This window comes from Pseudorca crassidens, chromosome 16, assembly GCF_039906515.1.
Source record: "Pseudorca crassidens isolate mPseCra1 chromosome 16, mPseCra1.hap1, whole genome shotgun sequence".
NCBI classification, from domain to species: Eukaryota; Metazoa; Chordata; class Mammalia; order Artiodactyla; family Delphinidae; genus Pseudorca; species Pseudorca crassidens.
The window spans coordinates 48,714,677-48,739,232 of record NC_090311.1 but is presented as its reverse complement, the minus strand read 5'-3'; the positions used below and the strand labels follow the sequence as shown (position 1 = coordinate 48,739,232).

Genomic DNA, 24,556 nt, shown 5'->3' with positions numbered 1-24,556 from the left:
TAATGCCATTAAATATACTCACTTAAAAACAGTTAAGATGGTAAATTTTACGTTATGTGTATTGTATCGCAATTAAAGATTAAAATTAATTAAATTAAACAAATCCTCTTCTGGCCCCTCTGACTGGTAAGCAAAGGTCAGACTCCTCCAGCTGCATTGAACATCCGCAGGACTGGCACCCAGTAACGACTCCTGCCCTGGGGACTACACCAACCCTCAGGGCTGCAGTACTGACAGAGTTAGTGGGAGGGGAGGTAGATAAGCCTCTGACAGCGTCCGCTTTAAGGGGAAGCCCCGCCCTGGCTCTGGCTTGCTTTCTCCTTCTCTAAATTCCACTTGGAAAACCGGAAGGGAGAGGCTCTGGGAACTCCGCAGGGCCTCTTCTCCCGGGGTCGCCATGGGGCGACAGAGACCTCTGGGCTCACCTGCAAGCTGGTGGTAGGAGTCTTCAGGCTAACCACCTGAGGCTGCCTGGGGTCCCAGCCTCCTGCCACTTCCCCTAGCAAGTACTGGGGCCCAGCAGGCTAGACTGACAACTCCTGGGGACCAAGGCAAGCACCGTCGGGGAGGAACTGAGGGCCCAGGGAGGAGCAACCTCCAGCCTGTGAAGTAAAACTTGCATGGGAAGCCACCCAGGTAAAGAGCTCTGTGGGGTCCCAGCCTGGGGCTTTTGAAGGCTGGGGAGGAGTTTCTTGGAAGAAGAGACAGAGGCCAGTGTGGCTGGACTGAGCGGAACAGGCAAGGTGGGCTGCTGGCAGGAGGAGGGGCGTGAGGTCTGGCTGAGGACTGGGGCTTCTCCCCAAACAACCGCTGAGAGATTTCCTGTTTGTTAACAGAGTGACAGAAACAGACTTGTCTTTAAAGATCCCTCTCTTGAATCAGAGGAAGTAGGAAATGGAAGCAAAGAACAGGAATTAGGGACAGTGTCAGCGGCGGCCTGGACTAGGGGAAGGGAGGGAGATGCAGAGAGGGGATAATGCATTTTGGAGTTGAGATCCAGGGACAGGGGATGAGCTGACTGCATGTGGGGGGTGAGGAGGAAAGAGGGAGCAGACAGAGCCCCAGGGTTCTGGTCTGAGCAGGTGGAGAGATGGAGCTGCCGATGCATGGACATGGGGGAGGGAGTGGGAAGAGAGTCCCAGAAGGCAGTTTGGGGCCAATTAACACTTAGACCCTTATAAGATTAGCTCAACTCTGATCTACTTTCCTAATGAAGTCACTGGGAGAAACTGCTTCCCAGGGGATTTTGAGCAAGGCTGAACATCTTACTCCAGGTGACTAAAAATTTTCTTATTCCTAGTGAAGTGGACTGTTTATACTGGGGTTGGGCCTGGATATCATGTTCCAGCCAGCCTTAGTCTTGGGGAGAGGCATTCAAGGACAGGAACATAAAGGCAGCAGCAAATGAGATTGTCAAGTCTACCTGGTGATGGCAGCCCTTCGTCTGCCAGTCTGTCCCTGGACCACTAGGTGTCCAGCCAGAGAAGCCGAGCCTGCCAAGCTGTGTGCCCCATGAAGGTGTCCGTCTCTCTGCTGCCAGCACTGTGGTGATGAGTGTGGACCGTGCAGCCAGACTGTCTGGGTCTGTCATCCCAGCTCCAGGTCCTGCTCCCTGTATGGCTTTGTGTCACAGTGTTACCACGGCCCAGGCCAAGGCTGGAACCCCTCTCCTCGGGTCTACTCTGGAAATTAGAAGCCGTTAAGACCTTAGGAAGTTCTTGCCCATCCCTCCCTACGTGGGGGCAGTATTGTGGCCTCCAGAGAGTGAGAACTGGCACACGCGCATGCGCACACACACACACACACACACACACACACACAGATGTGCACAGTGACATTAAACAAGGTCTTATGGGGTGGGATCAGAAGAGGAACAGACATGGGGGAGGTAACAAGAGGAGGAAAAAGGGATTAGAGGCACAGCCTACATGTGACACCACTCCCACATTTTTGAGTTCCTTTCCCACCTATACCTGAGGACATCCCGAGAAGAACATGCTAGAATCATTCCCACAGTGCAGATGGGAGACAGATAGGACTTGAGAGACACAATGCCTTATCCAGGATGGAGAACAGGTACGAATGAGGAGACGAGTCTGGAGCCCAGGTCTGTCTCCTGAAAGCTGCCCACAGACCCCCACCCCCGGGGGCTGTGGAGAGGGCTGCGGGTGTGACTGTGTGAGATATGGGCTTGCATGGAGAAGAGGGTGAACAGTCCGCCACCCAGAGTGCTGTGTGGAGAGCTATTGTCTGAGGAGGGGACTCAAGGAAGGGGGCCCCCGGGAGTGAAGTCGCTTCCTGGACCAACCACAAACTCCAACAGAGCTCGGAAGCCTTTAACCAGGCACCCACTTTCAAGTGACAGCCCCAGCTCATAGAGAAAGATGTTCTCCTGCTGTGGCCCGACTTCCCGGGGCTTCTGCTTCAGGGAACGCTGGAATGAGAGGTTTTTCAGATGCTGTAGACGTTGGTTCAATCCTCAAAACCAACACCTCTGGTCATTTACGAGGAGGTCACCTCAGGTAACATAAGGTGGCCTAGAGCAGGCCAGTCCAGGCGCGGCCACCTCTGGGAGCCCACCCTGAGCAGGTCCACATCCCTTCATCTCCATGTGGAGGAAGGGGGACTTGGTGGGAGGGTCCCCCCGGGCTGGAACTGGTTGGTGTACACTTGGTAACTTGGTGGTCCTGTCATGGTCACACCCGAGGACAGGGCTGGCGTGGGGGAAGGAGGATTCCTGAGGTGCCAACGTGAATCCAAGGCCCTCAGCTTGTCAGCTTTTTCTCTGTCCTTGGTGGAGGTCTGTGCAGAGTGGTAGGCGTGTGTCTGGGGTGCAGATGTCTGGTGGGTCTGAGAGCCAGCACAGACAGCTGGACAAGGCTCTGAGGCTTTCTGTCTGGCTGCTGGGCACTGATTTCTCAGGGCCCCACATGGGAGATCGGACAGGAGCCGGTCCACGGAGCCCCCTGTTCCATCTCCCTGCAGGAGGGGCAGGTGCCCCACACCAGCAACAGAGCCCAGGGCAGGCTCAGGGTGAGTGCCAGAGAGGAGACTCCACACCCAGGAAGCTCCGAGTCCCAGAGCCACCCTGGTCCTCCCCTGGGCTCCCTCCTAGAGCCCTGCTCCCAGAGGAATCTAGACCCCATCTCCTCTCCCACCTGCCCTACTGCCCAGTCCCTGCTTTGTCCACATATTTGTAGGAACCTCAGAAAGACTGATAGCATCTACTTCATGTTAAGTCAAGGGTGTTTCTGCCTTTTTCTACAGATTCTCCTGTTTTAACTCCATCCCCAGGTGTCCCTGTTTGCCTGACACTCCTGATCCCTCCCACTCTGGGATCAGCCTCTGTGTTCTCATCCCTAGAATGGCATATTTTTATAACAATCACAGGGATGATGCAGTTAATACAGGAAGGAGCTCTCAGTACTGTGCTACAAACTGCTCTGAGATCCTAATACATTTAATCATTGCCCGCGGCCAATTCTACTGGTGACTCCAGAACCTTTATTCTGCTGAGGGCCCCCCTGCCCCATCTTCTGCCACAAGTCCCTGAGGCTTGGGGATTTGGTCTCAGCTCCAGCCTCAGCCCTCCTGGTGGTCCATGGTGCTTCCTCTGACTCGTGTCTCTGCTCCGTTCCACCCCAGGGGAAAATGTGTCCACAGGGGACAGGAATGGGACTCTCATGGTGTGGAGTGTCCAGGCAGGCAGGCTGGAGAAGCTGGTGGGCAACCTGGTGCCTGCCTTCCTTGACAGCGACCCCTCCGACCTCCCCGCCTTTCTGGGCACCTACAGAGCCCTTGCAACTACCCAGCAGGTGCTGGACCTCCTGCCCCTCCTGGGACATTGGTGACTCGGCCACCTACTAGCTGTGAGATGTGGGAATGTCACTACACCTCTCTGAGCCTCATTTGCCCCTCTGCACGCTAGGGTAAAGAGAGGACCAGCCCCCTAGGGTGACCGTAGGGTCTAAGTGGGTCCTTCATGGAAAGTCCTTTCTGGGGACCTGGCCCCATGGGAAGGTCTGCCAGAAGGGCTGTGGCTGTGCTACGCTGTCATTGCTCTGCTCCCTCGTGGGAGGGAGCAGATGCTCTGCCTCATTTGCCACTGGGCTGGTGGCCTTGGCTATACTGTTTTCCCATTTGAACGTTGATGTGTGATTCAATCTGGAGTGAGAGCAGAGACCCCTGGGGGCGATCAGTGGGGCCCAGGACGCTCAGATATGTGTGACGGGGCTGACTGGGCTCATTCATTCTTCAAATATAGAGGAAGGCCCACTGCGTGCAGGCATTGTTCTAGGAACAACTATCATTTAATGCATCGAGCAGACAGCAGCCCTTCCCTCCAGAGCTTCCATTCTCCCTGGGGCCACACTGTCACACTGGCCATCACATCCAGGTGTCAGCACAGTCCATGTGACGCCTTCCTGGCCTCCTCTAGGTACCGATGCAGCCTCCCTGACTCTGATGAGTACGGCGGATACCTGTACCAACTAAAAATGTGAGTGGGCTTTGATTCAAGAGGGAGGGACTCCATTCCCCAAAGAGCTGTGTAGAGATGTAGGGTCTGTGGATGGGCAGGAGCTGGCAGAACCCTGGATCCCACACATTGCAAGGTGGAAGGAAAGGCCAGGCCTCTGACGCTGCTGCCCACCTGACTACTCCCAGGGCCGTGCCCTCCATCCTGGGCCTCTGGCTACACCATTCCCGTGAGGATTTTCACCAGCCCCCAGAATTTCCCTGCCTGAAGACGCTATTGGCTTACTTAGAGCTCAGCATGCCTGGCTCAGACCTAGAGCACCGTGCCCACCTCCTTCTGGCACAGCTGGAGCACCCGGAGCCCACTGAGGTAGAGAGTGATGGTGAGGAGGACTCAGGGTGGGTGATGGAAACCAGTGGGGAGGGGGAGTGGCCGGGCCACACAAAATAGAGGCTTCAGAGGCTAGAACTGGGCCAGGAGCAATGAGGAGGCTCAGATCACTATTCTCCTGGACTGAAGTCCTGGAAGACTTCCTGGGGGTGGCATGTTAGACTGAGACTTCATTGATTGGCCATGAGAAGTTTCTTGTCTTTGGAAAAGCGATCCTACTGATGATATTTTCTCTTCTTGGAGCTACAGCACAGGCTCCAAAACAAGCTCTGGAAACACCTTGAGACCCAGAGCCACCTACACCTCTGCTGCCCGCTACAGCTCCAGAGCCACAGCAAGTTCAAGCCACAGCTCTCATTTGAGTTCAAAGGCGAATATGCCAGCTCCAGTTCCACAACCAGGGTGTGCTTATGCCCTAGCTCTCATTCAATCTCAAAAGGGAGAAAAAGCATCTACACAGGCTCCAATTCCTGCTCCAGAGAAGGTTCCAGCAACAGCTCTCCTCCCATCTTCAGAGCCTGAATCGTCACAGAAACCTGTCCTAGTGCTTCCTCTACAACTTCAGCCAGTTTCCTCAACAGCCTCAGTCCAGAGCTGAAGCCACCTCAGTGAGGGCACTGCCCCTGGCTCTGGAGCCCATCGTGCTTTGGCACCAGCTGTAGCCCCGGAGTGTATCCAGCTCCAGTTCTGGATTAGAGACCACAGCAGACCCAGTTCTTCTCGTTACTCAGGTGCTGGAGCCAGTTCCTCCCTTAAGATCCCTGGAGCTGCTGCCAGCTCAGCCACTAGCACAAGCACATGCAGAGCCTTCAGGGCCCAATTAGGAGCTGCCACAGTGCCTACAGCAGCACTGGAGCCTTCCTTCCCCTCCCCTCTAATTCCATTTTCTTCAACATTTGGGGGTTTTATTCCAGATACTAAATTGTTTATTCTATGATATAAAGTTCACTTAAAATTTAATTCTTTGATTATTTTAAATTGTACATGTAAGTGGCACTAAGTACATTCACAATGTTACATAACCCCCTCTAACGTCTATTCCAGAACATTTCATCAAAGGGAAATGCTGTATGTATTAGTCACTCCTCATTCCCCTCACCTTCAGCGCTGGGGCGCCCCAATATTCCTTATATCTCTGGATTTATCAATCCCTGATTTTTCGTATCAATAACATGTAACTTGTGGCCTGTTGTGTCCGGCCAAGTATGTATGAGTAGACTGATTAAAGTTTGATTCTGGGTTACATAAAAAATGTTAAAAATTTAAGGTGGCCACTGAGTTAAGAGGCATGACTTTGGACGTGTTTGATCCAGGGGAATTTCTGAGTGGAGCTTGTGTGAGGAGAAAGGGTTTTAACAAAATATAGCAGGTGCTCAAGGAAGCTTCAGGAAAGTCAGAGTCTCAGTCCAGGGAGCTCAGGACTGAGGACAGGCCCCACCCACCCCTCAGGCTCCTCCAGCAGTGATCCACCGCCCACCCCTGGTCCAGCCCCCAGGGCTGGCATCCCTCCGGTTCAGCTTCTGCACAGGAAGGGGCTCTGTCTTTTCCCCAAAACCACAAATGGGTGGGGGCATTATGGGCCACCTTGTCCATCAAAGTCAAGTCAGGGGCCCTGTTTGGGAAAAGCATCTTAGGAACTTGTTTGGAAACAAGCAATTTCTTTTTTAATTAATTAATTTATTTATTTATCTTTGCGTTGGGTCTTCGTTGTTGCGCACGGGCTTTCTCTAGTTGCAGCGAGCAGGGGCTACTCTTTGTTGCAGTGCACGGGCTTCTCATTGCAGTGGCTTCTCTTGTTGTGGAGCATAGGCTCTAGGTGCATGGGCTTCAGTAGTTGTGGCACACGGGCTCAGTAGTTGTGGCTCGCGGGCTTAGTTGCTCCGCGGCATGTGAGATCTTCCCGGACCAGGGCTCAAACCCCTGTCCCCTGCGTTGGCAGGTGGATTCTTAACCACTGTGCCACCAGGGAAGTCCACAGCGATTTTTAGAAGGTGGCTGCTCTAATCTACAGACCCTAGACTTCAGCTGCAACGCTGAACGCTACTCACTTCAGACTGGCCCCCCTCACAATCCGAATTGGCTCTGGCCAATCTACCCTGTTACTCTATGTCCTGAATGCTGTGGGTTTTGTATACTGACAGACTCCTCGGTTTGTCTCAAGTTGGAAGTCAAGGAGAGATTCTGTTAGCAACCAAGGACCTGTGTTCAGTCCTGAATGGCGGGTTTTTTCTCCAATTCCAGGGCTTGTCCCAAAACTGTGCTCCTAAGTGTATAGTTATACCACCCCTTAGATTGTCTAATTGTTGAGTATATTGTACAGTGTTAAATACATTGCACCCTTAAAGCTGTCTTATCCATTTATCTTTCAAAAATCTGAACATATGGCCAGCATATACCTGAGCTCATTTTTGGTGAAATTTAAATGTCAGTAAAATAGTATACCCATTAAAAAAAAAAGTAAAGTCAGGGGGAGTCCCACGGTCTGAGTTATTGAGTGAGTCCATGGTCAGCGACCTCTCTTTTCTCTGCCCAGAGATGGAGCCCCCCTAAAGCAGAGAACAAAAGTCCTCACAGGGAGGAAATTCTAAGCTCTCCTTTGAGGAGGAAAGACTGAAGCCCCTGATTAAACTTGGAGTAGATGAAGCAGAGATCAGAGGACCAAAGGGAAGGGCTGCCTGGGCTGAGGCTCTACTATAATGGTTAGGAGCACAGGCTCTGTGTTGGTTTGCAGGAAGTGGCCGGGAATCATCCCATCAAAGTCTCCAAATTCACCTCCAGAGAACATCGCCACTAAAGAACCCAAAATATCACTTGGTCACCTGGAGTTTGTGGAAGCTTGAGCTGCTGTCTAGCTCGTGAGCAAGGAGAAGGGTTGAGGACGGGGTGTCCCACAGAGTTCAGGCTAGTGCAGGTTGTCTGCCTTAGCAAGGAAGGCCCACTATCATTGGATGCCCATATTTCCCTAATATAGCAGAAAAACCAGAATACCACAGGCACAGGCAAGAGGGAGATTTCTTCCTTTCTCATGAATGTAAACTGTTCATACTGACCCTCAACTGCACACCTTGGTAGCCAGCCCATCTTTTTCTGCCCCAGCATTTTTAGCTGGTGTCCAACCTCAAGGCTGCCTGTCTTTCGGTACAAAGTGGCTGCTGGAGCACCAGCCTTGACCAGCCACCAAGTCTTCATTTCTGAGGAGGGAGGAAAATGAAGGGCGAAAGGGCCAATCCAGCTGTGTCTGCTCTATCTAAAGAGCCTCCCACAAGTCCACATAATCCTTCTGCTCACTTCTAATCTGCCTGAAGTTCATCTGGCTGCTTTCAGCTGCAAGAGAGGTTAGGAACTCGACCATTGAGTTTGGCCAATTTCCGCCCTCAATTAGACTATTTTTCTCTTCTTAAGGAAAATATAATGAAAACCACACGGTGACGGCCAGGGCTTTTTCCCTACCATAAACACCAGGATGAAAGGGAAGGAGATGGAATGATTTTCAAATGAATTAGACATTCATTTCCCCACCATGGACTCTTTCCCTGGTGTCTTTTTATTCCCAGAGAAATTAGAAACATGGTTCCTTACCAGGATATTTGAGTGGGAAAGATTCTCTCAATTCCTAGTCAGGTGATTGGATCCACTAAGTAGCTTCTTTCTGCCTGTATCTTGTAAGTAGCTCTGAGAACACCTTCTGTTCTCTAATGAGGTGGGCAGAATAGGAGGGTGGTGGAGGCTTTTGGGCAAGTGTTCCAAAGCTTGCATCAAAATTGAGTTGCTGGGACTTCCCTCATGGCACAGTGGTTAAGAATCTACCTGCCAATGCAGGGGTCACAGGTTCAAGCCCCGGTCTGGGAAGATCCCACATACCATGGAGCAACTAAGCCCATGAGCCACAACTACTGAACCCATGAGCCACAACTACTGAACCTGTGTGTCACAACTACTGAAGCCTGCATGCCTAGAGCCCATGCTCCGTAACAAGAGAAGCCACTGCAATGAGAAGCCCATGCACCGCAATGAAGAGTAGCCCCTGCTCGCTGCAACTAGAGAAAAGCCCGCACACAGCAAAGAAGACCCAATGCAGCCAAAAATAAATAAATAATAAATTTTTTTTAAAAACTGAATTGCTGTCTTCAAGGAATACACTGATTGGAAACAAGCCTTTGACATTAAGGACACTTGCACTGGGACTTCCCTGGTGTCACAGTGTTAAGAATCCACCTGCCAATGCAGGGGACACAGGTTCCATCCCTGGTCCGGGAAGATCCCACATGCCATGGAACAACCAAGTCCGTGCACCACAACTACTGAGCCTGCTCTCTAGAGCCCACGGGCCACAAGTACTGAAGCCCACGAGCCACAACTACTGAAGCCTGTGCTCCTAGAGCCCGTGCTCCACAACAGGAGAAGCTACCGCTATGAGAGGCCTGCACATCACAACGAAGAGTGGCCCTCGCTCACTGCAACTAGAGAAAGCCATGCACAGCCAAAAATAAATAAATAAATTTATTTTTAAAAAAGACTTGCACTATCATGGAGAGTATTAATAGTAAAAATAATACACACCATATAAAACTCCATGTGGTCAAATGTATTATTGATTTAAGATTGATGGAAGAAAAAGATCATTTTGAAGTTTTTTGATATCAATATTTGACTCAGATCAGTTGACCAAGTACAAATAATGATCACTAAAGAAATCTTACAACGAGAGCATTTATAGTCAGTCATTAAGATGTGATGTGAACAAAAAACCTGTCGTTTATTTTTTTTAAAATTGATCCCAACTAAAACACTTTTAGTTAATTGAAAATAAACATAGATAAACTATAAATAATTGACTGTGCTGTATTCTCAAAACAGGATCAAAACAATTAAAATGTCTGTTTGAAATTTTCCCTGTAAAATACATTTTCAATGCTGTTTTTCAAATACTGTTATAATTCTGATTGCAACGTTTATTAAGGTCAAAATAAAAAATTCTGAGGAATCAAAGTTCTCTGATGTCAAATGACTGCGTCAGAAGAGCAGGGTTAATTTAGAGGATGAAACTAGAAAGGCAACATTGAGTTTTGTCATTTTTTGCTTTATTTTATTATTTTTTAAACATATTTATTTACTTATTTATGGCTGCATTGGGTCTTCATTGCTGTGCGCAGGCTTTCTCTAGTTGCTGTGATCAGGAGCCACTCGTCATTGTGCTGTGCAGGCCTCTCATTGCGGTGGCTTCTCATGTTGCGGAGCACAGGCTCTAGGCGTGCAGGCTTCAGTCGTGTGGTTCGCGGGCTCAGTGGTTGTGGCTCGCGGGCTCAGTAGTTGTGGCTCACGGGCTCTAGAACGCAGGCTCAGTAGTTGTGGCACACAGGCCCGGTGGCTCTGCGGCATGTGGGATCTTCCAGACCAGGGATCGAACCCATGTCCCCTGCATTGGCAGGCAGACTCCTAACCCCTGCACCACCAGGGAAGTCCCTGTCATTTTTTTTTTAATGTAAGTTTATTTATTTATTTATTTATTTATGGCTGTGTTGGGTCTTTGTTGCTGGGCAGGCTTTCCCTAGTTGAGGCGAGCAGGGGCCACTCTTCACTGTGGTGTGCGGGCCTCTCATGGCCGTGGCCTCTCTTGTTGTGGAGCACGGTCTCTAGGCCTGCGGGCTTCAGCAGCCGTGGCACACAGGCTCAGCAGTTGTGGCTCACAGGCTCTAGAACGCAGGCTCAGTAGTTGTGGCACACAGGCCCGGTGGCTCTGCGGCATGTGCGATCTTCCAGACCAGGGATCGAACCCATGTCCCCTGCACTGGCAGGCAGACTCCTAACCACTGTGCCACCAGGGAAATCCTGTCCCTGTCATTTTAAATGTACTTGATTGATGCCTATTTAGGCTGATGCCATGATGAAAATTTTTGTGTATATATTAGTTTATGCTGAATTACCAAACAACTCCCAAAATTTCAGCAGCAACAACTCCCAAAATTTCACTCCACATTTCACACATCACAGTTCACACTGGGGAGACTGCACTCCTTCACGTGGTCAATCAGGAACCCAGAGTCTTCCATCCTGGGCCTCGTCCATCCCTAGGACGTCATCCCCATCTGCGTCCATCAGCAGAAGGGGCAAGAACATGGAGAAATGCATGTGGGAGGTGATAATGGGCCAGGTCTGGAAGGACACACATCAGTTCCTCTCCTGCTCCATGGGCAAGGACATGGTCCTATGGCTACAAAGGAGGGTGGAAAATCTTCCAGCTGTGCACCCCAAGGAGGGGAATGGATTTTCATGGACAATTCACATTGTCAGCAACAGCAAGTAATTCACTGAGATTTATTGTGTTTTCAAATTATTGAGCATTTACCATATGCAAAGCACTGTGCTGCGAGTGGCCTGAGAATTGACTGAACATCATCTGGTCTGAGAGAAGCTCTGAATCCACAGGAGAAATGACATGCAATTGAAGGCCTGCCATCCGAGGAGAAAAGGATAAAGAGAATGTTCTCTGGAAGTTCTGGGAATGATTCTAGATTTGGAAGCTGCCTGGAGATGACAGGATTTGGACTCCACTTGCAGAGAAGAACAAGATACGGTTGTGGAGGAAGCTGGAAGCAGGATCTATAGATGCAGGTCCTTTAAGTACAAGGTATCATAAAGAATATCATGGTTGGATAGACTAATTTCTCCTCAACAGACATGCAGCACTGGGCTGCAGACAAGTGAAGGCCAGCACGTTCCCACCTTCTCCCTGCAGGTCCCATGAGGCAGCGACCGCCTCTCTATTCTCTGCTGTGGACCCTGGGCCTGACGCAGGGGCTCAGTCAACACTCTCTGAAATACTGCACCTGGGAAGTGGCCTATTGTGTCGTAGTCAAGACAATGACTTTCACTAGAAGGCTCCCCCAGAACTTTGAGTCTTACAGAATGTGGTTTGCTCTAACAACAAGACTGTGAATTTTGATGTTGGCTTCTTTTGCTGATGGAATCTTGGAGCCCTGCAGCAGTCATGCCATATCTCATATGGCCACCAGAGGGCAGTGTGCTTACGACAAACACACTGCTCCCATTCAAAAGGGGTCCTTTCCAAGTTAGCCTTTATCAGAACATGTTTTATAAAGTTACAGGATTTCTTTAAAGTATATTCATTTTCTTTTCTTCTTTAAACTCATTTTGAAGTTAATGAAAATCCACTGCAAATAACAAATGTAAGGTGACCAGCTGACTGGGAGTTGTCCCTTACCACGCGTAAAGACGTAAAATTATGTGTCCAACCCCCCATCTCTGTCCTTTGTTTCTTCCTCTCTCCCTCCATCCTCTATAAACATCTATCTGTGTAAAACATCTTTTGACAATCTATGTATCGTATTAGAGATATTTTTCAGTCATGTTGCCTCTTTTTTGTGATATGAATCTTTGGGGGGCAAGCGGTCTGTTCTTAAGACGGTGGAAATGTCCCCGAATCCCTAGGAGATGATGTGAAGGTGGGAAGTAGGTCTCAGTGGGAGTCGGTAAAGTGGGAGATCTGTTCAGCATAGCCAAGGTTGGCTCCACACTGTCTCCTAGCCCCAAAGAACTAAGTAAGCTTTCCCCTGTGGAACTTTGCTAAAATCCTGTATATCCTGAAGAAAGCATCATGGCCAGAATAATGAAAAGTGGTTATAATAATGTGGGAGAGAGATAAGGTTATGTATTTTCAGTTCTTACCTTTATGTCTCAGATTCATTTGTGAGTGAACTTTTATAAATGATGTTTGCAGAGGTCCAGCCTCATTCCTCTACACGTGGATACCACATTCTCCCAGCACCCTTTGTGGAAAAGTCAGTCTTTTACCCTTGAATGATCTTGTCAAAAATCATTTGACCATATATGTGAGGGTTTGCTTCTGGGCTCTGAATTCTATTCCATTGATTGATAATTCTGTCTTTATGCCAGTACCAAGCTCTTTTGATTATTGTAGTTTTTGTTTGTTTGTTTGTTTTGCAGTACATGGGCCTCTCACTGTGGTGACCTCTCCCGTTGCAGAGCACAGGCTCCGGACGCACAGGCTCAGTGGCCATGGCTCACGGGCCCAGCCGCTTCACGGCATGTGGGATCTTCCTGGACCGGGGCACGAACCCATGTCCCCTGCATCGGCAGGCGGACTCTCAACCACTGCGCCACCAGGGAAGCCCCTGATTATTGTAGTTTTGTAGTAAATTTTGAAATTGGGAAGTTTGTGTCCTTCCACATTATTTTTCTTGCTCAAAATTGTTTGACTGTTTAGGGGTCTATTTGATGTAAAGTGAATTTTAGGATGGGGTTTTCAGTGTAGGATGGGGTTTTCGACTTAGAATGGGGTTTTGATAGGGAATTGATTGGAATTGTAAATTGTAAATTGAAATGGATAATATTGAGATCTTTGCAGTGATAAGTCTTCCTATCCATGAAAATGGGATTTGTGTCATTTAATCTGTTTCCAAAAGGCTGGCAAGTTTCATTGTGAAAGTCTTCGCCTCCTTGGTCAGGTAAATTACTAAGTAATTTATTCTTTCTGATTTTATTGTGAATAAAATCGTTTTCTTAATTTCCTTTTCAGATTGATCATATTAGTATACAGAATTGCAAATGATTTTCAATGTTGACTTTGTATCCTGTCACTTTGCTGAATTCACTTATTAATTCTAATATCATTTTTGTGGCATCCTTAAGATTTCTACATATGAGATCACGTTCTGTGAGAACAGGGCTAATTCTACTTCCTCCTTTCAACTTTGGATGTCAGTGATTAATTCCTTCCTTCATTTATTTATTGATCTGTCTTTTCTAACTGCTGTGGCTAAAACTACCCCTACTATGTTGCTTCTTTTGTGGGAAAACCCAGCATGCTTACATGCTTCCTGATGCCAAAGGAAAAGTTTTCAGTCTTTCACCATTGAGTATTATGATGGCTGCAGGTTTTACACATATGGCACTGATTATGTGGTGGTAATTACCTTCAAACCTAGTGTGTTGAGTGTTTTTTATCATGAAAGTGTGTTGAATTTTTTTCAACTGCTTTTTCTGCATTAATTGAGGCGATCCTGTGTTTGTCCCTTCTTTCCATTAATGTGGTTCATTACACCAATGCATTTTCCTAGGTTGAAGCATACTTGCATTCCAGGAATGAACCCACTTGTTTTTATTACATGAATAGATATAAATTATTATTTGTCAATACGCATGTGTGCGTTGCCAGCCTCAGCTCAGGCTTCCTGAACCCTGGAAGGGCGGCAGGCGATAGCTAGGACACAACACTGAATCACAGAGGTTTATGACTCTAATTGGTCCTGATGATTGTTATTACTAACGCCTGACTGTTGTTTCACACACTCGATGACTGTCTGACTTAGACCTGCACTCACCCAGCTCCTGCCTCCGTGTCTCTCACCTCTACTCCTTCCTTCTGGGTTTCACTCACTTCTTCCTTAAGTACATCCTTCCTCACTCTCAGTGAGAGCCTGAGAGAGGCAAACTCTCTTAGTCTTTTTTAATCTGAAAACGTTCTTATTTTGCTTTATTCTTGAGTGGTAGTTTAGAATGAAATCTATACAGACGTTTCTGTGACATTTCCCTTGGCCTCTGAAGATGTCGTTCCCTTGTGTTCGCCCTTAATTGTGACTGCTGACTGGTCTGTTGTTTGGTCTCACTGTTGTCTGCCTTCCCTCCTCTGTGATAATCTCTTCAATTGTCTTTAATATTCTACAGTCCATTACTGTAGGGCAAGGTTCGAGTTTATTTTTATTTTTCCTCCTCGGGACTGGAATCTGTAGATCCATGCTTACCAAAATTCTAAAAACTTCACATCCTGTCTCTTCACCACTCGTTCCATTTCTCATCCTAAAATTCCATGTACATTAGACTCTCTATATATGTACCTCATGTGCCTCATTGTACTTGCCCTCTTTTTTTTTTCCATCACTTTATCTCCTGTAACATTCTGGGTCACTGGTTCTCTCTTCAACCCTCGTTAATCTGCTGTCTAATCCACCCAGTAGAGCTCTAATTTCCATGGCACTGTGTTTTAAGTTTTAGAAATTTTTTTATCTTGTTTTGTTTTTCTAATTTTCCTGTTATGTTTTCATAGTATCTTATTCACTTATGGTTCCAATACGATTTTTTAGGCCTTTAACCAATTTACAGAAATTTCTGTAATTGTTTACTCAAGTTATTCTATTTCATGAAGGTTTTGGGGTTCTAATCGTCCCATTTGTAGTGTCTGCTGCCTCTTGTTCATGATGAGATCAGGGCATGATTTGGTGATAGTGGATCCTTGCTGGCTTGGGGGTTTTAACGTATGTATATGGTTTTTTTGTCATGTTCAGGACATTTCTACCTATGGTTATTTTTGTTGTTAGTTTGAGTTTGTTTGTTTGTTTGTTTGTTTTGCGGTACGTGGGCCTCTCACTGCCGTGGCCTCTCCCATTGCGGAGCACAGGCTCCGGACGCGCATGCCCAGCGGCCATGGCTCACGGGCCCAGCCACTCCGCGACACGCGGGATCCTCCCAGACCGGGGCACGAACCCGTGTCCCCTGCATCGGCAGGGGGACTCTCAACCACTGCGCCACCAGGGAAGCCCGTTATTTTGGTTTTTAATCAGAAAAGGATACTGCGCTTTCTCCAACGCATTTTCAGGCCCTCTGGAGACGAACATATACAATTCTTCTTAAATATCATTTCCTTCCACTTCTTCCCACAGTTGAAGCAAAACGTCCCCCAATCCTCGCCTCCACCCCCTTCCTCTGTTTCCTTCTATCCACAGCACTTATAATCCGACACTGGCTGCAAGAATCGCAGGCCATCTTACTCCGTTTGGATGGCTATAACAAATACCATAGACTGGGTGGCATATCAACAACAGAAGCTTATTTCTCACAGTTTTAGATGCTGGGAAGTCCAAGATCGAGGTGCCGGCAGATTCCCCGTCTGGTGAGGGCCCACTTTCTGGTTCACAGGTGGCCATATTTTTGCTGTGTCCTCAATGTCAGAAGAGGCGAGGGGGCTCTCTCAGGCCTCTGGGGTCTTCCTTCTGACCCAATCACCTCCCAAAGGACCCACCTCCTTATATCATCACCTTAGGGGTTAAGATTTCAACATATGAAGTTGCGGGACATAAATATTCAGTCCACAGCACAGGCCTAGTAATAACTCCTCCGGGGATTCTCTTTTTCCTCACCCACAGCCCACACAACAAAGCTTCCTCAATGAGGTGAATGTTTTCTAGCCAACTTCTACTAGGGGCAATCCACCAACAGACGTGGCTGTGTGTGTGTGTGTGTGTGTCCGTGTGTGTGTGTCTGTAAGTCTGTGTGTGTATCTGTGTGTGTGCGTGCATGTCTGTGTGAGTGTGTCTCTGTGTGTCTGTGTGTCCGTGAATCTGTGTGTCTGTCTATGTCTCTGTGTGTGTCTGTGTATGTATGTCTGTGTGTCTGTGCATCTCTGTGTCTCTTTGTGTCTGTGTGTGTGTCTCTGTGTCTCTGTGTGTGTCTCTGTGTGTGTGTCTCTGTGTGTGTCTGTGTGTCTCTGTGTGTGTCTCTCTGTGTGTCTGTGTGTGTGTGTCTCCATCCCTGATCCCTGCCTCCTCTCACATCAGAAGGCAGTAAACCTCAATCACTCACTTGATTGCCTGGACCAATAGCAGGACCCCCACCCTGGCAGCTGGAAACACTGCATCACAAACTTGCACCTGGTTTTCGCTTCCCTCCTCACTCCCAGGACCTTTCCCATTCTCTCTTCTGATCTTGGCCAGGTCATCACATGTCTGGGTGTTTGTGGCACAAGGGTGTTCAGATTGCCTGGTCTACAGCTTGCCTGGACCAGGAGCTGTCACATCCCTAGCAGTTACAATCCTCCTTGTTAGCAATGAGGACATACCTAGGCCTTGAACAAACAGTAGTCTCTTGTTGTTGTTTTTAATGTATTTTAAAAATGTTTTCTGTACATAAAAAATAATTCTGGTTCCCCTTTTTTTTTAAAGTATCCTTTTTAAAACAAAATAAATTTCAGAATTCTGGAAAGATGGCAGTATTCACGGAAGCATAGTCTTATCTTCCAGAATCTCCATGTAAACGCAGACAGAGCAATCAGATATTAAAACCAAAAGCCATGGGCAATAGTCACAACAAGAGTAGCTGACAAGGTATCCCCCTGTTACCACAAAATACAAGTGGGTGGACAACAGCCAGGAGACCTGCCTAACGTCACCACCAGCGCCGGGAAAGTCGAAGGAAGCAACAAGGCAGCTGGACACCTGAGGGCCCGGCGCATGCTCAGTACAGGAGCAGAGTGAGCCTGCGCCTCCCCCTTCCCAGGAGGGCCTCCGCATGCGCAGTGCAGGGACCCAGTGAGGCTCCACAGCAGAGCCTAGAGGTTGTGCGGTGCAGGAGCCAGTCCCGGACGTGCGGCTGAGCCAGCCAGGGAGGGACTTGGTTCCCTTCACCAGCGAGTGAGGCAGAGGTCTAAGGTAAGTCATGAAACTCTTTGAATTCTCACACTGAGGTGCGGGAACCCCATTGGGACTGGACCCCACAGTGGACATCAACTGGAATCAAAATTAAGTGGGATGGGAACCTAAAAACGGAAGACAGAGAAGCTCCAACTCAGGGCTAGAACCAGGAGAGGCAGGAAGGGCACTGGCCTTTGGCACAAAATTTCAGGGGCACCAAACAACTCAGAAATCAAGATAAATGAGATTTTAATGCAATAATTTTTCAAAAAGCAAATTTAGGGGCTTCCGTGGTGGCGCAGTGGTTGAGAGTCCGCCTGCCGATGCAGGGGACACGGATTCGTGCCCCTGTCCCGGAAGATCCCACATGCCGCGGAGCGGCTGGGCCCGTGAGCCATGGCCGCTGGGCTTGCGCGTCTGGAGCCTGTGCTCCGCAACGGGAGAGGCCACAACAGTGAGAGGCCCGCGAGCCGCAAAAAAAAAAAAAAAAAAAAAGGTTGTACATCGAAAAGCAAATTTAATGCCAAAAATCCTTGATGAGCAAAATATCAAATTTTAAATAAAGATAGAGTTAGTAACGGTCTCACACTGAACCATCCTGGAGTCTTGAGGCAAAAGGAAAAATCAGTATTACTGATCCTGTCTTTATTACACGGTTTCGGTAGCGTGTTCCAGAGCCCTCCTTGAGGAATCTACGAAAGAAGCAGCTTCAGAAATGAAAACAGCTAAAGAGACATTGAGGTAAGGATTAGCGTGTGCAGTAAATAGATAGTTATTTGTAGAATTAAGATTAAATGAGGGTTCAAAAGAGATTGTGCTATGTAATTGATACGGTCTTGGGTCCTTGGCCTCTTTAATCAATAGAAATGGATAAGACGCCCACAGGAGGAATTGAGGCACAGGTTTATTGGGACTTGTGCTGAGGGAGCGAAAACAAGTAACAGGTGCCCTTGTTTGCTCCCTGAGTAAGGCAGGCTGGTCCCTTAAATGGGATAACGGTGGGCGCGGATCGGTGGGTCAGGCCGGAGGGCTGGCTTAGGTGGTCTGCCCACCCACTTGGTGGTGGTGTGTGCAGGCATCATGCACGGTTCCCTGCTTCTGCTCCCGGCACCTCAGAAGTGGCAGTTGGTTTGTGGCCTTTTTGTATCCTACTGTTCATAATTGCACATGCATGCAGCTCTTTTTATAGTCTCTTAGCGGTTTTTTTGTGTGTGTTCTGTTGCTCAAGGAGACGTTTGTCCAGGTGCAAGTGCAAGTGCTCAGGTAGAGGGACCCAGGTCCCAGCCTATCTCATAATGGCTTTATGTTCAGAGAATGTGGATATGGTACAAACACAAAATGGGGAAGGGAGAGGAGAGAATTGAAATATCACTCAAAAAAAGAAGTTTTGCCTCTTTTCAGAAGTCACAACTGGTTCTCATATTTTCCTAGGATATCATAGGGTTTGTTCTTTTTTTTTGAGGTATAGTTGATGTATAACATTGCTAGTTTCAGATGTACAACCTAAGGATTCAGCATTTGTATATATTGTGAAATAATCACCACAATAAGTCTAGGATGACAGGGTAGCAATTCATCCGCTTGATAATGGATAAATACATGAAAAGAAAGAGACATCAAACTGCCTTTCGCCTATGAACTGTTTCACTGGGTGACCAGATAGTCGATGAAGGGAAGTGTGTCTTTATAAAATTAATCCAGCTGATAAATGAGAAAGAGATGATGTAATTAGAATACCGTCATTTTTCACGCCAAGTGGATTAATGGATGTGAGCATTGAACATCATCTCTGGTAACATCTCAGAAAAAAACAGACACCCTGACATTATGTGTACCTTGATGAAAGAGCACATCAACACCTAGCTTCTCATCCAAAATCTTGATCCAGAGTCTGATCAGTCCTCTGAATACACTTGAAAATCTGCAGGAAATGTAGAGAACAGAGTGATGTGTTGAACTGCATCCTAGGACACAGTCTGTAAAGTACATACTGGAAACTTCCATAGGGGGAAGCGCTCAGGTTCTTCCATGGATACAGTGTAAGAAAGAGAAAGGGATGCAGAAGGAACTTAGAGACTAAAAGAGATTTTAAAGACATCAACAAAATGAGCAAGCGTCATCTACAGGGTCTAGAGAGCACACTTTGGTGATAAAACCTATAAAGAAACTCAAGGAGAGTAATGAGTATAAAAATCAGGACAGAGAATAGTTTTGGAAGTAGGGAGGTGGTTGAGATTGGGAAGGGGCACGGGGAGGGTATTCTGGAGTGGAAGAAAAATTACAGTTTCTTGGCGTGGATGGTGGTTACAAGGGTTGGTTTTTTGGTTTGGTTTGGTTTTTTGAGGTATAGTTGATTTATAATATACTAGTTTCCCGTGTCAAACATAGTGATTTAAAACTTTACAGATTATACTCCATTTAAAGTCATTTAAAATGCTGGCTGTATTCCCTGTCTTGCAAAATATGTCCTTGTAGCTTGCTTGCTTACTTATTTATCTGTTATTTAAATCTCAAAATCTTTATGCTGACTGAAAGCAGCCAGATACAGAAAGATGTCATTTATATAAAATGCAATGTTATCTTTAGTGGAAACAAAGCAGATTCGTGGTTGCCTGGGGATGGGAGGGAGGGAGGTGTGGATTACAAAGGGGCATGAGGAAATTTTTGGGGTGATGGGTATGTTTTTTACCTTAATTAGGCTGATGCTTTTCTGGGTATATATGTCAAAGCTCACTGAACTGTACACTTTAAATGTGTGCAGTTTTTTGTACCTCATCTGTACATCCATGAAGCTGTGAATAAAGCGGCACGGAGCCAATGATTATGAGCAGTGTTTCCCGGTTATGTTGATAGTAAGAAGCTCCTGGTGCTACTTCTGAGTCCTCCATGAAGCACCAGGTGATTTATGCTTTCCATAAGGGTCCCGGGAATTCTCGTGCTCAGGGAAGTGGGGAAGCACTGGTATGAAGTGGGTGGTAGCTGAGAAGGAGGTTTCCCTCATCTTGACCAAACCATCATCAGGTGAAGCCAGATGAAGCTGCCACCAACAGCAAGCCAGGGCAACACGAGTTGGTGATTTTCCTAGTTTCACACAAGTACCTGATGGTTATCTACCGCATAACAAGGGTTTGTCACCAGTGTCTCCCTGAAGGAGCTCTCTCAGCCCTCAGCATCTTGTATCATTGGGTTAATTGGGAGAAAGCCATGCTGATGGGTGAAATGGCGCCTCCATGAGAATCCATGTGATTGCAATTATCCAATCAAGATCCTGTCTCCTATAAAAGAAACACGAACACCTGTGCTTAGCATGTCATCTTGAAGGGTATTTGCTGGTGTCTGTAGTGAAAGAGATGCATTTAATGCTAGGTTAAGCACGCTACCATTTTTTAATATTTATGTGAAAGTAGTGGTGGGATTGGAACTCACTAAAAGTGCTCTCTTTGTTATGACTCAGTAAGGTCAGGGATGTCTTTTGCGATTCGCTGAGCATCGCAGTTCCTCAGATGTGAGTTTTCTGTCATGCACTTGGTCAGTTTTTCTGTTCTTTTTCTTAATTTGTGGTATTCTCTGTATGCTATTGATTTTAACTCTTTTTCTCTTATCTATGTTGAAAATATATTCTTCCATTTATCACTTACTATAACCTCATTTCTGGTGCCTTTTTTTCCTCTGTGGCAGCTGTGCTTCATTTTTTTCAGTAAAAACTTGAACTTTTTTCTTTATATAGCAATATTGAAATTACACAAAGATGCCTTCACCCTAGGAACTGAAAGCAAAATTTTAAACATTGGAAATGGAGGAGGAATTTAATGTGGATAATGTAAAACAGCCAGTTGGAAAGCAAATGCTGTGCTTAACGGATACGACTTAAGGCTGGTTTTTGGAAAAGAATTGTTCTTCTATTTGGAAATAAATGAACTCTGTCAGGTCAATAAGAAATTAGCTTATTATGAAAAAGACAAGAAATCGTGTACAAAAAAAATTCTAAAAGAGATCATGAACAACTTCATGCCTGTATACTTGACATGTTAGGCTGTATACATAATTTTCTGGAAAACAAAAGTAACCAAAGTTCCATCTAGAAAGAACAGAAACTCCCAACAGACCACTTTCTTAAAAGAATTTTAAAAGTTAGTCACACATTCACCTAGAGATGGACTGAAAGCTGATTCCCTGCAGCTGTTGGAAAGGTTGCAATTATTTTATTCGACAAAGGTAGCTTTACCCTAGCCCCAGCCTCCATAAAAACCCCCATGACAGTACAAGGGCCTTACATAAGTTTAAAGCATGTAAATTCCTAACAACACGTAGCTTATTTATTTTATACATAGTAGTTACTGTCTCTTAATCCTTTACTGCATCCTGTCCCCCCTCTCTCCACTAAAAACAAGCAGTTTATTCTCTATATCTGTGAGTCTGTTTCTGTTTTGTTATATACATTCATTTATTTTTTAGATTCCACATATAAATGATAACATACAGTGTTTGTCTTTTTCTGTCTGACTTCTTTCCCTAAGCATAGTATCCATCAGGTCCATCCATGTTGTTGCAAATGGCAGAATTTCATTCTTCATTATGGCTGAGTAGTATCCCCTTTTATATAGAAATGTTTCTATTTTATCCATTCATCTGTTGCTGGACACAGATTGCATCTTATCTTGCCTATTGTAAATAATGCAGCTGTGAACATTGGGGCCATGTATCTTTTCAAATTTGTGTTTTCTTCAAATATACATTCAGGAGTTTAGTTTACGGTGAATCACCAAACGACTCCCTAAATTTCAGCAGCGTATCTCTCTATATTTCCCATATCACAGTGCTGGGTGGGTGTTCACTTTGGGGAGACTGCACTCCTTCACGTGGTCATCAGGAGCCCAGAGTCTTCCATCCTGGGCCTCCTCCATCCCTAGGACGTCATCCCCATCTGCGTCCATCAGCAGAAGGGGCAGGGACGTGGAAAAATGCATGTGGGAGGTGATAATGGGCCAGGTCTGGAAGGACACACATCAGTTCCTCTCCTGCTCCGTTGGCAAGGACATGGTCCTGTGGCCGCACAAGAGGCTGGAAAGTCTTCCAGTTGTGCACCCCAAGGAGGGGAATGGATTTTCATGGGCGATTAATGTTGTCACTGCTACAGTAAAATAATATCTCTTTAGGGAGATTAAAAATGAGAGAAATCCCCTAAGGAAAGAACATAGAAAATGGACCTGGTGTGGTTAACAGGGACCCAAAATAAAATAGAGCCAGGCAGTCATGACAGACCTGGGTTTCAGTAACATGCTCTGAGTTCTTAGAAAACCACAAACAGAAGCTCTAAAAGACTTCTGATTCTGCTAAGGGTCCTACCTGGAAAAGCGCCAAAGGTGAAGCTCCAGTGACAGCCAGTCATCGCAAACTGTGGTCCAGCTGCGAGGACTTGTGGTCGCACTGCAAAGGGCCATCCAATCCCCTTACAAGTCTCCCAACTGTGCGTTCTGCCGATTTTGCCTTTAAAAATGCTTCACTCCATTCACGCCCCGGGGAACCTACTTTCAGTTACAGGCAAAAGCTCCGTATCCCCAGATTGCAAACCTTGCCAACAATAAACCAGTCTTTTGCCTCAAGATAACCCCTATTCTTTTCCGAGATTTATTTCTAATTTTAGGATGACTTCAGCAATAGTGAGCAACTCATTTGGATCTCTTGTGTTTTCAAATCTTTATTGAGTATTAGCCCTACGCCAATCACTGTGTGGAGAGCAGACTGAGAGTTGATTGAGCAACATCTTGCTCTGGGAGAAGCTCTGAATCCACAGGAGAGATGACATGGAATGAAGGCCTGCCATCCTAGGAAACAAGGATAAAGAGAATGTTCTCTGGAAGTTCAGGGAATGATTCTAGATTTGGAAGCTGCCTGGAGATGATAGAATTTGGACTCCACTTGCAGAGAAGAACAAGATACCGGGAGCTATAGATGCAGGTCCTTTAAATACAAGGTATCATAAGGAATATCATGCAGCCATTAAATTCATAAATTCTAAAACTTTAAATGAGAAGAACACTTACTCATATTAAGTGAAAAAGTGACCGGTAATATGAGGTAATCCCATTTTTTTAACTCTATGTAAATTTGGATGAAGTTATACAAATATGTTGAGTGACAGTTTCCAGTTTTTTAAAACGTTTTATTGTTAATATAAACAGAAAAGCGCCATAAACGTCTTTGATTGGATAGACTAATTTCTCCTCACCAGACACGCAGCGCTGGGCTGCAGACAAGTGAAGGCCAGCACGTTCCCACCTTCCCCCTGCAGGTCCCATGAGGCAGCGACCTCCTCTCTATTCTCTGCTGTGGACCCTGGGCCTGACGCAGGGGCTCAGTCAACACTCTCTGAAATACTGCACCTGGGAAGTGGCCTATTGTGTCGTAGTCAAGACAATGACTTTCACTAGAAGGCTCCCCCAAAACATTGAATCGTACAGAATTTGGTTTGCTCTAATGGCAAGATGGTGAAAGTATGTGAGTTTGAGAGTTGGCTGCTTTTGCTGACAAAACCATGGAGCCCTGAATTACTCATGCCATATCTCATGAGGCCACCAGAGGGCGGTGTGTAGCCGCTTATGACAAACACACTGCTCCCGCAAAAGTGATCCTTTCCAAGTTAGCCTTCATCAGAGCATGTTTTATTTTATTTTTTTTCCACATCTTTATTGGAGTGTAAATGCTCTACAATGTTGTGTTAGTTTCTGCTGTACAACAAAGTGAATCAGCTATACGTATACATATATCCCCATATCCCCTCCCTCTTGCGTCTCCCTCCCACCCCTCTAGGTGGTCACAAAGCATCAAGCTAATCTCCCTGTGCTATGCAGCTGCTTCCCACTAGCCATCCATCTTACATTTGGTAGTGTATATATGTCAATGCTACTCTCTCACTTCATCCCAGCTTCCCCTTCCCGCCCTGTGCCCTCAAGTCCTTTCTCTACGTCTGTGTCTTTAATTCCTGCCCTGCCACTAGGTTCATCAGTACCGCTTTTTTAAATTCCATATATATGCGTTAGCATACGGTATTTGTTTTTCTCTTTCTGACTTACTTCACTCTGTATGACAGATTCTAGGTCCGTCCACCTCACTACAAATAACTCAATTTCATTCGTTTTTATGGCTGAGTAATATCCCATTGTGTATATGTGCCACATCTTCTTTATCCATTCATCTGTTTATGGACATTTAGGTTGCCAGAACATGTTTTATAAACTTGGAGGAT

General features: G+C 46.5%; 1 long non-coding RNA gene across 5 annotated transcripts; it reads left to right on the top strand.

Annotated features, from left to right (window-relative positions):
• Positions 1-326: 326 nt before the first annotated feature.
• On the top strand, positions 327-23,394 carry LOC137209115 (uncharacterized). Of its 5 annotated transcripts, none has more exons than XR_010935902.1 (5): positions 327-636; positions 4,439-4,498; positions 4,666-4,859; positions 5,117-11,479; positions 23,269-23,394. It is a non-coding gene; the product is annotated as an uncharacterized lncRNA (long non-coding RNA). The 5 variants fall into 5 exon arrangements; XR_010935905.1 differs by having other exon boundaries at positions 4,666-4,846; positions 5,117-11,495; positions 23,285-23,392; XR_010935904.1 differs by having other exon boundaries at positions 4,666-4,846; positions 5,111-11,495; positions 23,285-23,392.
• Positions 23,395-24,556: the final 1,162 nt, after the last annotated feature.